Here is a 12,276-nt window from a genome sequence, read left to right on the forward strand (position 1 = left end):
GCAAGGCAAGGCAAGGCAACACTCTGGCAGGCGGCCAAGAGAGCCACACAGATTATTGCATACGCACAAGCACCGCCGGGCCGCCGCGGCCTTAACCCTTTGCGGGGCCGCCGCACGCTGCCCCGGGGCCGGCCGCTCCGGGCGGGCGGGGTGTGTGTGTGTGTGGGGGGGGGGTGACCGGGGGTGTCGCCTCGCCACTTACCTCCTCCTCCTCCTCGTAACGCTTCAAAGGCCAGGCTGGGGTCTCTCCGGCGGGATTGATCCTTGCGCACGGCCGCCGTTCCACACAAGTCCCCGTCGTCCCCCCCCCCCCCCCTCCCCGGCTCCGCTCCTGTGGCAAGGCTGCGTCGCGGGGATCTCAAAGCGCTTTGCAAGGAGGAAAGAAATGAGCTGGGGAGGGGGTCAAAAAAAAAAAAAAAAAAAAAGGCAACACAACCAACCCAGCCCCAAACCTATATTGTTTAAGGGGGAAGGAAGAGACGGCTAGCGGAGCGTGCCGTCCTTCAGAAATGGCAGGGAATGCTGGTTGAAGGGATGCATGAAAATCAGTTGCTCAGTCAAGGCTGGTCTGTCTCTCTAAGGGAGGAAATAAAACTGTGCTGGAAGCCAGGGAATGCTCTGAAGCAGCCTCTGCAAGAGTCTGAAGAGGGTGATTTTATTTAAGATGCCATATTGCATTTCGCCGTGGAGAACTGTGAAGTGATGTAGAGCAAGAGCCTGCATCCCACTCCCTTTTTCTGAATTAGTTTTATTTATCCGGATCCTTGGCATATGCTCGAGTTGCTTTGTAGAAAGTACCTTCCACTTCATTCAGACCAAAGAGGCTCTGACTCATACCGTCACTGAACTACAAGACAGGCAGGGCTGAACCACGCATGTTTGGGTACTAACTCCCTCTGGATTCCTCAGCACGCCTTTCATCAAAGATCCCCTCGCATCCCTCCCAGCTGTACGCAGACCACGGCGAGCCTCTCCCGAACTCCCCCCCCCCAGCTCACACTTCCCCGGCGCTCCAGCGTCAGCTCCTTACTCTTACTTCTCTCGACACAAGTCTCTGCAGTGCCATAAACTGCAGTGATGGGCAAATAACAAGCACAGATGCAAAACCGGAGAAAATATCCTCCTTCTGGACTGGCTCAGCCTAGTCTTCGAGTCTTAGAAGGAAAGACAAAACATCAAATTACCACGCCAGGTGCCACTTAGAGAAATAAAATAAATTATGGAAGCAGTGAATGGGAGGAATACAGCCAAAGGACAGCGGGCTGCTATGCTCGCACGCAGCCTGACAGTGGTCCATAAGGAGCCATTCGCTTTGGCATCAGGAAGGGAGGTACAGCGCAGAGAAAGCCTCTCCCCACCCCAAGGACATTGCAAAAAATGTTGTATAAATACCAAAAGCCATTATGTACCAGCTCCCTGGAGCTAGACCCTGTGGGGTCACAGCCCTCGGATGTGCAACTCCTGCAAGGTGGCCACCCAGACCAGGCTGTTGATTGCAGCTTGTACCAACTCGCCACTAGAAAAAGCTCCAAGGTACCAGGTTTCTTGTGCAGGTATATCTCCTATGTGTCCTTTATGTATTAGCATTAGATTTTAGCATTAAATCTAGCATTAGAGTCTTGATGCAGAGTACCCTAGGACTCAGCCTGTCGTTATGTAGATCAGCAAAGTAGTGCCTTCTATAAATGACTGTACTAGTTCACCGTAATTGCTAAAGAACGTAATAAAAACACCGTAAGCTGCAATGCTCTTGATTTACAGTTGATACTGTAATATAGACCAGCTTTATGAAACGTAAGGATCTTTTACCACAGCACCTTCTGCATCTTTCGTTCAGGTTCACTATGAAATCCAACGTCATTTTCTGTTCTAGGAGTTGTCTGGGGACAGAAGCAGCAACAGGCCAAGATGTCTGGACAAATGTGCCGCTCAGCACTACAAGACAGTGACTCTACAGCAGCAAAGCAGACAGCAAAATTATCTTCACCCAGCTAATGCAAGGTTCATTGATTTAATAAAAGGAACGAAGGGAGAGAGACAGAGACTGGAGATTACTGAAAATCAAGTGAAAGCCTCGGAGAAGCTGGACCCCCATCACCAGGGTTCAATTCTGGGTACACGGCATTCTCCTGTCTGCCACCTTTTTTATTCCAGTTGTACAGAGTGTTACCTCAGGAGAAAGGAATCTTTCCTTCTCAAACGTTCACCTTGCCAAGAGGTGTGGCACGCGCAGAGAAAGAGAAGCCACATTCATGCTGAAGCAAGCTTTGGGCAACTTTCCCTTCTGCAGCAGGCTCATGTAAGAGGCTTGTGTATTCCTCCACTCTGTGGCTATGGTGTTTGCCACGAGACCCGCATTTTTTTGCCACGCTCCAGGCTCTAGGCTTTTACATCTTTGTCTGTGTTTCTGCTTCAGAGTTGCAAAGAGACCCCTAAAATGTAAGTCCATTGTTAAGTCAAAGCAATACTGTTTTCCTGAGCCAGCCTTAACCCATGGCTTTGGAAGTGCCACAACTGCTGCCAGTCATGACAGGTTCATAAGCCATTCCTCACCTCTGTTTTGACTCGATATATGTTGGTTGCATTAACAGACGAGATGAGGGGACTATGCCTCCAGAGACATTGCGTGGCACACAGGATATATACTACCATCTCACGAGACGTCCTTGTGCCTCTGCAGTTCCCCTGCTGAGGGCCTACGCTGGGGCTCAGTGTGTTCCCTCCACAAAGAATACCACAAAATATGGAGGTGCTGGTGAAGGCAGAGGGGGTGGGAAACAGCACCTGAACATGACCTTTACTGAATGGCCAGGACAGAGGTCCCTCCGTATCTACTAAGGCAGTGCAGTCCATTGACATGGAAGGGGAGAACTAAGCCAGAAGAGAAGTAAGTTGCTGAGGAAAGTAGACGCGATTTTGCCTGCCACCAAGATAGTTCAGACAACAGGAATAAAGAGAAACAGCAACTCAGCACTGAAGCAGTCAGGTCCTGCTCAAGGGCCCAAATACCTGCAGTCCACTGTCACAGCAGGTAAGAGCCACCCTAAACCCCATCACCTTGCCCCTTCTGAGGAGGGCATATAGCAAGGGGTGCGTACGCAGAAGTAGCAGCAAAATTCCAAAACAAAATTCTTCCATTGCGGACCTTCCTGCCTCTGGGGAGAGAAAGAGAGCAGAGATACGTGACAGATGCTCATCGGCTGGTTGAGTGCAATACGGACAGGGGCTCTGACACCACGGTGCTGAATGGGACACAAGAACCCACATCAACTCAAGCATTTTTATTTACTGCTGATGATATGCTGAAACTGATACGAGTCCCAGCTGAATACAGTCTTGACCAAAATATATTAATCAATTTGACATGCAAGATGCGCGCTGTCTAGAAGAAACTGTCTTTCAAGCCACTAGTTGTACTGTCTCATCTATGCTGCATGTTTTATACAATTACTCTATCTGCAAAAAATGGGAGAATGAGGCACAAGAAGTTGGATTTTTTTTTTTTTTTTTTTTAAACATTCACATTCAGGGAAATCCAGTGATTGACGATGTATTGAGTGTGAAAAGTAATTTCACGATTATTGATCATTAGAGTCTAAGTCTTCAATTTGTCATAAAATGACATTGTTGGTCTCATTACAGCCTCTAGTGGACAGTAGTCATCCACTTCACAGACCTGTCATACAGTTTGCTCAAATGACAAGCGTTATCAAGGTGGAGGTTACTCTGAGAGAGCATGAACATACATTCTTATCCCCTGGCAAAGAGGATTTTTGAATACATTCAAAGGTTTGTTGTCATTGCTCATAAGGTGCCTTGCTTTATGCTTCAGATATTAACAGTGACTTGTAAATAAACAGAGAACTTCTGCTATACAGTTCAGTTTCAGACAGCTTTCATAAAAACTAAATTCATCTCAAATATTTTTATAACAGAAAATACTGGTTGCCATGTTTTTGGCTTAAGTAAGATGTTTTTATTCCAACTCTGAATCCACCGACTGTCCAATCCACCTCCTATCTATTTATAGCCCTCTTGCATTCAGATAATTTTTGCTAATGCAGTTATTTTCATTATTATTTCAGACATATGCAGACTGATTTAAGGTACTTTAACAGCTTTAACAAATGAGAAACTATAATTTGGATTACAGCTGGCTAATTAAGGTACGCTTTCCTCAGGGAACTTAAAAATGTATGCCATTTGAACAATAATGTATTTAGAATGTATTCTTTAACTTGAAGCGCCACTTGTATGAACATAATAAAATATGACTAACATCTTTATTTTTTGTGTATTCACTTAGAAATGAGTGTATCTCCTGTCAGAACAGGGATGATGATGTCCTTCAGAACTCTACGATTGTTTTCAGATGGAAGGAAATTAGATTGGTAGAAACAGAGAGCCAATGCTGCCTCTTTAAAGCCACAAGTATCTCATGGAAATTAACATTTAGTGAAATAAGAGCAAAGCATTCATGAAGACTAAGCAAGTATGTAGTACTACGCTGTGACTCAAAGAGAAAAATCTTACTGTCTAAAATGCTGAGGTCCTCTGCAAGTGAATTCAAAGGAACGGCTGCCGTTAATTTCTGTATTTTACCACATATTGGCTCAGTATGGGTTATATGGTTGCTGAAGAAATCATTATTTGTCATGCCTTCTCTTACAGGTAATGGGATATTTAGGTAAAAAAAAAAAAATGTTTACCTTATCATTGTCTTGATTTTTTAAAGGAAGCAATTGAGTTCCTCTTTAAATAACAATAGCTTCAATAGCTTTAAAATAACAATACGTCCTTAGATGCAGATCTGAAATAAGATGGTTTTTGTTGCTGTTGTTGCTTTTTTTAAACGGGGAAAGCAATTCATCAAGGGATTAAGAAAACTGATGAATCCTCTGATGTCTTAAGATCAAGTCTCATTTAGTCTTTTGAATAAGTTGTCAGTCAGTTACAGGTCATCGATCTGGAAGGAAGACCAGCTAACCTACCAGTGACCACACCAGGATGGAGTATAGCCACAGTTAGCTGCATAAGCTGTTCCAGCAGTGACCAGTGGAAAATAAAAGTGCTAAGCCCTTCTCTAGAGGTGATTAACTGGTCTAGGCACCTCTGGAGTAATAACTACTATGACTTTTAGCTGCTTTGTGACCTGTGGTCTTAAGCCGTCCGAGGTCTTCATCTACGTCCTGGTCTCCACGTATCTCCTCTGACACTGCAGTCACCCCTTTGGCTGGTGTGAGCAGAAGGGCCAAGCACGAATGGAAACTAAACTGCTGCCTTATTCCTAGAAGCGATCACTTCATGTTGGGGTCAAAGTACGCCAGCAGGGCACAGAGAAGCAGCTCTACTCTGTGGACAATGCTTCGTTTCCAGGGATGTCAGGGCAGCGCTGTTAATGAGGATTAACATTCAACCAAAAAGGTGGTGCAGACCTAAGGAGAATTCACCAACGAGAGGGCTCTTGGCTGCTAACGAGGAGCAGGAGGATGCAATGAGCCCTGCTAAGAGACACGTGTTGTCCCTTTAAATCATACCTGGTACAGAGACTTATCTGGGAGTTCACTTGCCAGTTTTTTTTCTGTCTGTTAAGGGCGTTATTGGTCTAGACAGATTAGATTAGCATCTGTCATGTAAACACTTAGGGTTGGGAAATAACTCTTGACCTTTCTTAAAGCGTCTTACCCGCATATAAGGCAGTGTGGTTTCTAAAGCCTGTTACAGTCTCTCTGATCATTGCTATACATATTTCTACAAGTGCAAGGAATTTTTTCGGGGAGGAAGGGAATGGGCTAGAATGGGCTGCTTACCTGTTTGAACAGAGCTAGGAATTGAAAACATGGATTTTTTTATTGCTAAGTCCTTTAATTAATTAAAAATTAATTAAAACCCAACTGAGCTGTTCTGGTCTATTGAACAAATCCATCCTACCTCATGGATCACTGCCCTACCAGACCTTCAGAGCTAAGGTGTTCAATCCTGCTGCCAAGCCTGCAGGTTTTGTCCATGTGCAAAAAATCTTTATCCTTTGTTGAGAAAAGGTGCAACATATGAATATCAGCTATTTTCTACCCTCGCTGTCTCTACCTCTTCACAAAATATGATACACATTGGCCTTGGCCCCAAAGCTTTCATGCAAATTCGGAACTGAAATTTACCAAATACAGCCAATATTGGTAAATCTGGGCTCCTGCCTTGGTTTTGAGACAGAGATAAGCACAAGTTGCTTTTTGTCCAAGACCGGAGTTGTTTTCTATCTGTATTTTCACTGTACTGTCAAAAATAAAACTAATAATGAATAAATATTAACCAGAAATACAGTAATAGTCCTGAAATATAGGCATCTTTTACACAGAAAAGAGCTATATTTCTTTGTTTTCAAAGGGTATCGTATGACACAAAACTGCAGTCACCTGCAGCACAGGAATGGCCACTCTGAATGGTGCATAAACATCAAACAAAAATTTAAGTGGGATAATTTTGGTATGAAGGAATTGCTGTGTCCCCTTAGATTTGATCCATAGTCATGGTCAATTGGAAAATCCTCAGGCAGAGATGGGCTGCAGGCATGACAGTGAATTGCCTGGAGGGTAAGAAGTCCTCAGCCTGCAAGGCTTTGACCAACAACCTAGGCGAGCATGGTAAACATTTACTTCCCATCCGATTACAAGCTGAGGGGCTATTTTTCCTGTTTCTTCTGCAAGGTCACAGGGATATGTTCAAAGGACCCTGAAACTCCACAGTTTAAAAAAAAAAACTGTCCTGGGAAAAGTGACAGAAAGCCTGAGGCAGGGTATTACTTTAAATGAGAGTTATTTCTGGTTGTGCAGACCATTTCCTAACTAGACTGGCATCACTTTGACTTCTTACTGCACAGACGCAGCATCTTTCCCTCAGAGATTTTCCAGATCCTCATGTTCTTTCTTTACCCTTCAGCAGAGGGTAGAAAGCTATTGCCTTTCTACTAAAGGCAATAGTTGTTCCCATATTGGCTGGAACGTCACATCATGTCTCTCTTTCATCCTGCCCACTTTTTTCACAGGAGAGCTCTCATTTATACCTGTCTTCCTACTTTGGATGTGCTCTCATATCATCCTCATATGATATTATTCATTTATTTATACTTAAGGTAATGAAAGATACCTGTTCAAAGCCCTAGAAGCCCTGGCACATAGCAATTACAAGAAAAACACAACAGTGTGAAAGCAGTTTTCTCAAAAAGAAGTTAGCTGGGTATCCAGGTCCACCAGAAACACCTGCCTGCTGAAAGCACATCTTCAGACTTCTCCCGAAGCGTGTGTCTTTTGCCACAGGGCCTCTCCAAAAATCATAAAATTCAAACCCTTGTGAAGCGTAGGTTCCATCACAGGGATAGAATCACTCTTGTATGGATTGTTCTGCCATGGGGTCAAGTATAGCCAAGTGGAGTGGATGGGCCCTGGGGGCAGGGCCATCTCATGGCGATCTCTTCCTACTCTAGAGATACTTGTTCTGACATGGCTCCTCACCATGGATTTTTCACAGTTTCTATTCTCATTTTCTTTGTGCAAAAGGACATGAGAATGGCCACATAGTGGCCGGTCATAAGCAGATGCTTTAAGGAGACATGGGCATTATATACTACTTCCTCCCCGTACTCCCCAGCCTCCCACTATTTTCGGCTCAAGGGACTTCCTGAGCAGGATGTGGTTTCGGCCTCTTTAGTAACCCTCGATGGATTTATCTCCCAAGACTTCCACTGTCTCCCCCTCAGCACATGTAAACTGTAAACGTCCACAATCTCCTACGTCACGTTGCACAGGTCGAGTCCCTGATGCAAGAAGAATCACCTCATGCTGGCTGCTTCACTCAACGCTCCCAGCTCTTGCACCGAGACAGAGAATGGCCAGTCCCTACCCATACTCTCCATGCCACCCAGAATTTTGCAGACATCTGTCACACTCCCCCTAAATTATCCTTCTCCCAAGCTGGAAAGGTTGTTACGCAACCTTTAACACCTGTTAAAGACTTCACTGCTTCTGCCGCAATTCTAACCTGGTTTGGAGTCCCTCTGTCTTGGTCTTAGTCGTGTGATATTGTCACTCCCTCCATTCTTCTGCCTGTAGAACAGGGATAGTAAAAATTTTCCTTTTTATAGAATAGTTTCGTAGAATGTGTTGGGTTGAAAGGGACCCTTAAAGGTCATCTAGTCCAACCCCCCTGCAGTAAGCAGGGACGTCTTTAACTAGATCAGCTTGCTCAGAGCCTCATCAAGCCTCATTTATATCTCAAGGAACAGTGGTGACACAGTGAAGTACAAGTATTATTACTTTTAAAGCAATATAGAATACCGTCTTTTCCCAAGGTTTAGCCAAGGACTCAGAAAAGCAACAATTCCACATATCAAGGACAAGAGAAAATAGTATTAATATAAACAAAAATAAACCCATGATTCTATTTACATTTTTTTCATACTTGTTTAGCAACACTAAAACCCTTCCCATTTCATAAACTATCTCTGTTGACCAACCTACTCTGGTGTTAAAAATCTGAAGAGACTGGACATCTCCCACCAACGTCAAGAGATTATTTCACACGCTTATATGCATAATGGGTCTGAAAAATATGACATGCTACAAAAGTGGGATTACCAGATGGTTTTCCTACCATTTAATTTGTCTCTCCTCTTTCCATGGTACATCTAATTTCTTAGGACACAAATATTAAGTCATTTTTCTCCCTTATTTGGCCCATCTTCAGCTAGGTGTGTAAACTTGGTGTCTGATTTAAGGTGTACAAGTTGTCCCATTGTCGTAATGATTCTGAATCATGCATTTAAAGTTAGCTACGTGCTTGAGGGTATGTCTTCATGAACATGTTACGGTGAGGCAGGGTGTGGATTTACAGGATACCAGCTACTCTGCAATAACTGCAGGGATGAACACCCTTTGCCTGCCAGTAGATACAAATTGGGTTAGCCCAGAGAGAGTCCCAGCCAAGATCACCTCTGCCTCCCCACAATCGCTTTTGCTGCAATTCCCTGAATGCTGCTCCTTTTGCCAGTCTGTCCCCAGCAGTAACACTGTGCCCAGATGTAAACACCACAGAGGCATATAGAGGCACTACCACCTCCCTCACCTCCAAAGCGATCCACCTCCAGACACAGTTCAAATCATATGTTTTTTTGTAATACGCCCCTATAATCTTGCAAACTGCGGCCATATTTAAGAGACCTTTTCTCCCTCCCTGCATTACGGCTTCAGCTGTTCTTTTAAGTTTATATAGTAGGATGTATTCTTTGCAGAGTCTTCATCATTTATCATACACGAGTCCTCTAATTCTTGAGCCCCTCTGTTTCCCTCTGCTGGTTAAAAACGTATAGCGGGGGGAGCAGGGAGGGTGGGAAACAGCAAGCAATTCTTCAAATAATTCTCGTAGTCAAACCATGTGCCCAGTGTGGGGGGAGGGGGCAGAGCTTGCGGGTACTATATACTAGTTGCTGGCCCAAAGATACTTCTGAGAGCCTGTAGGTATTGTTACAAAACGTATGCACTTCGCAGGGTCCTGCGCAGCGTTTATCAGCTGTACAGAAATTCTGGCATAGTTTATAATCTGGGCAAGCATCCCAGCCCCAGCGTTGTCTCTCACTAGAGTCTCTTCAGAGTATCAGAGGTTCCCAGGAATGCTCCCAGAAGCTTTTAGCTCAGCACGAGTCACTGCCAAGTTGAACGGTTTCTTCGAGTCCCTTGTAGCGATCATCCTGAAGACTGCAGAAGGGGAGCTTGCAGGCTCTGTAAGAGTCCCTAAAAGGCTCAACTTGTATAGGAGTCATGGTCTGGCCTCCAAAAACATTTATCTGAACTACGACACATTTATCTCAACCTTGCGCACATGTAAGGTCTCTCCAATGAGATCACAAAATCAGCATGATGTAGCTTGAAATGAAAGCCTTCTCATGAAAGTTATTCCTTTGGTGATGTCCAAAAATATTTTTTAAAATTCTAATAATCCCTCAGATCCCTAAATGAGGATGAACACCCCTCTCCTGCTCAAAACTAGATTCTCAAATGAGTTATATGAGGCCAAGTTTCCTCCCCAGGCAATTTACAACATAGGCACACAGGTTATGTTGTCTGCAGTAAACGATGCAGTCAAATTATTTGATACATCTCTCAGATCAGTGATCTCCTAGAAAAGAGTGCGTTTTTGAGACCAGCTAATTTTTCAGAAATAGCAAACCATCAGTGGAGCAAAAAGGTAGATTTCTCCAAAGGTGAAATAACAGCATTTTCTTATTTTAACCTACAAAAATTATAATTTCCTGAACACAAAATGAAAGAAGAAATTCCAACAACAACCAAGCCCCTTTTAGTCTTCTTCAGAAATACTGTAACCTGATATTCCCAATTTACGGTGCTTTCCGAGGATTCGCCTATCTTCTTACATGTTAGCATTTTTAATGCTTCTTACTAGCCAAAAATTCATTGGGTTTCTTAAGTTCCGGTATGTTGCTTCCTCTGAATCTGCCACTCTTGCAGTAGCACTTTCCCTTAATAGCATGTTGAATTCATGTAGTTTACAGTCACCAGTTCCTAGATTCCTTATAGTGCTCAAATCTTCAGTGAACAGAAAGACAGAGCATTTACCAGCTTGAAATCTCTGCAATCTGGACAACAGACCAAAAATTGTTCTTTATTTACTTCAGGACTTCAAACTGAATATCTGGCTGTATAATTAAAAACTGAATTGTTAAAATGTGCTAAAAATACATTTACCATGAAAATGTTTCACCCATAAGCTATTCCACTTCAAACTCTTCAACTCTGCGGTGTTACTATTTTGTTTTGTTTTGATGTTTGTGCCTTTCAAGCTAACCCCAAAGAATTTCACTCTCGCCCACCGTGGTTATCGAGCTGTAGTTTGTTGGCATTGGAAGTATTTGTGATATAAGACTCTCTTCTGCTCTTCCCAGCTTTTTCTTGTATGTGTTGATTAATGGCCTTTCTAGATTGATATTCCTTTTAGGAGAATTAAGAATGCCCACCAGATAATCATCTCCATCACTTGGTAACACCGTTGCCGGTCTGTTGTATAACTCTTGTATAGGGACGCTTGGTATGTAAATACTCTCCTTAATCTTCATCCTTTGTTTCAAGGATAAAACAAAACAAAACAAAACAATAACAAAACCTCCTTTATTTTGAATGCTGGGAGCACATGCCATTAATATTAATTAATTTATTTATTTAAAGTTGGTAAAAGAATTTGCTCTTAGGCTGGGAATGTGACTGCCAAGTTTCCTGCCTGCAATTTGTTACGGCTCAGTAGTAAACTCCTGAAAATAGGAATTTGAAATGGAAATAGTGACAGGCCTTTTAACTACGCTATAATAAGCAGGGTGTTTTATCCTGCATACTGTATGTCGTTACACAATGGCAGCCTATCATAATGTGCACGGAAAACAAACAGGGTCTCTTTAGATCGCTCTCCTGGCTAAAATCGGGCAGACGGAGGAAGTAAAACAGGCTGAAAAGACAAAAGACTAGAAGGTCAAGAACACCACACCCAGACCTAAGCCCTTCTGTTACGCAGCGGAGCACAGGGATCTTAAAGAGCTTGCGCTTGAATAATTTGACTTTGATCAGCTTGCCATAAAAAAAAGAGGTGTAGTCTGCTACATTGCTAAAGGGGATAAAGAAGGAGACTTTCCCTCAAGTTTTATGCTGTGAATTAATGCACCCAGACTTGCCCTGTTAATGCAGAACAAAGCTCCAAAAAGTATCTATTTCTTGCAAATGTTTCTTATCTGCCTATAATAGTAGAGTTCCATGTAATTCTGCATATATAAAACACATGAAAGTTAAAGCTGGTTTGCGTACTAGCTTTCAAACGTCAGTTGAAAAATGTAATTTTTCAGAGTTGCTGAACATTCAGAGTCCTAACAAGTCAGCTGGGTTTCTCCAGATTCACACCTGTGTAAATGACAGCAGTCCTACATCTTTGTGAAAATAACATACTACTATAGTTTTTTACAAGGTATTTGGCAACCAGGAAAATAACTTATTAACTCTCTGTAAAAAAGAGTCTCTGGGACTTAAACCAAGCACTTCTGTTTTGTAGCACACATGCTTAAATGCCATATATTGAACTGCCACATCATGTCTATTTTTACTAATTGAGTTTACTTACTTGTGTTTGGGCACTGTACCAGCTACTCAGCAAGTCCAGGAGATTAATGTAAAAGCCTCTCTGCATTTAGAAAGTATAGGCACTCTAGATTTACAGCTGCTTATTTTG

The 12,276-nt window shown here is 43.1% G+C and overlaps 1 protein-coding gene across 2 annotated transcripts in view; it reads right to left on the bottom strand.

The window, feature by feature from the left end:
- ATXN1 (ataxin 1) overlaps window positions 1–12,276 on the bottom strand; it is a 371,277-nt gene that overhangs the window by 219,512 nt on the left and 139,489 nt on the right. The window contains exon 1 of one of the 2 annotated variants that reach the window (XM_074575870.1): window positions 203–874. The exons of the other annotated variant lie outside the window; for it this stretch is intronic. The gene's annotated coding sequence lies outside the window, so the exon portion shown is untranslated. Of the gene's footprint in view, window positions 1–202; window positions 875–12,276 lie in introns of those variants that run through there. 2 annotated transcript variants of the gene reach the window in all.

Source organism: Larus michahellis, chromosome 2 (genome assembly GCF_964199755.1).
Source record: "Larus michahellis chromosome 2, bLarMic1.1, whole genome shotgun sequence".
Lineage (NCBI taxonomy): Eukaryota > Metazoa > Chordata > Aves > Charadriiformes > Laridae > Larus > Larus michahellis.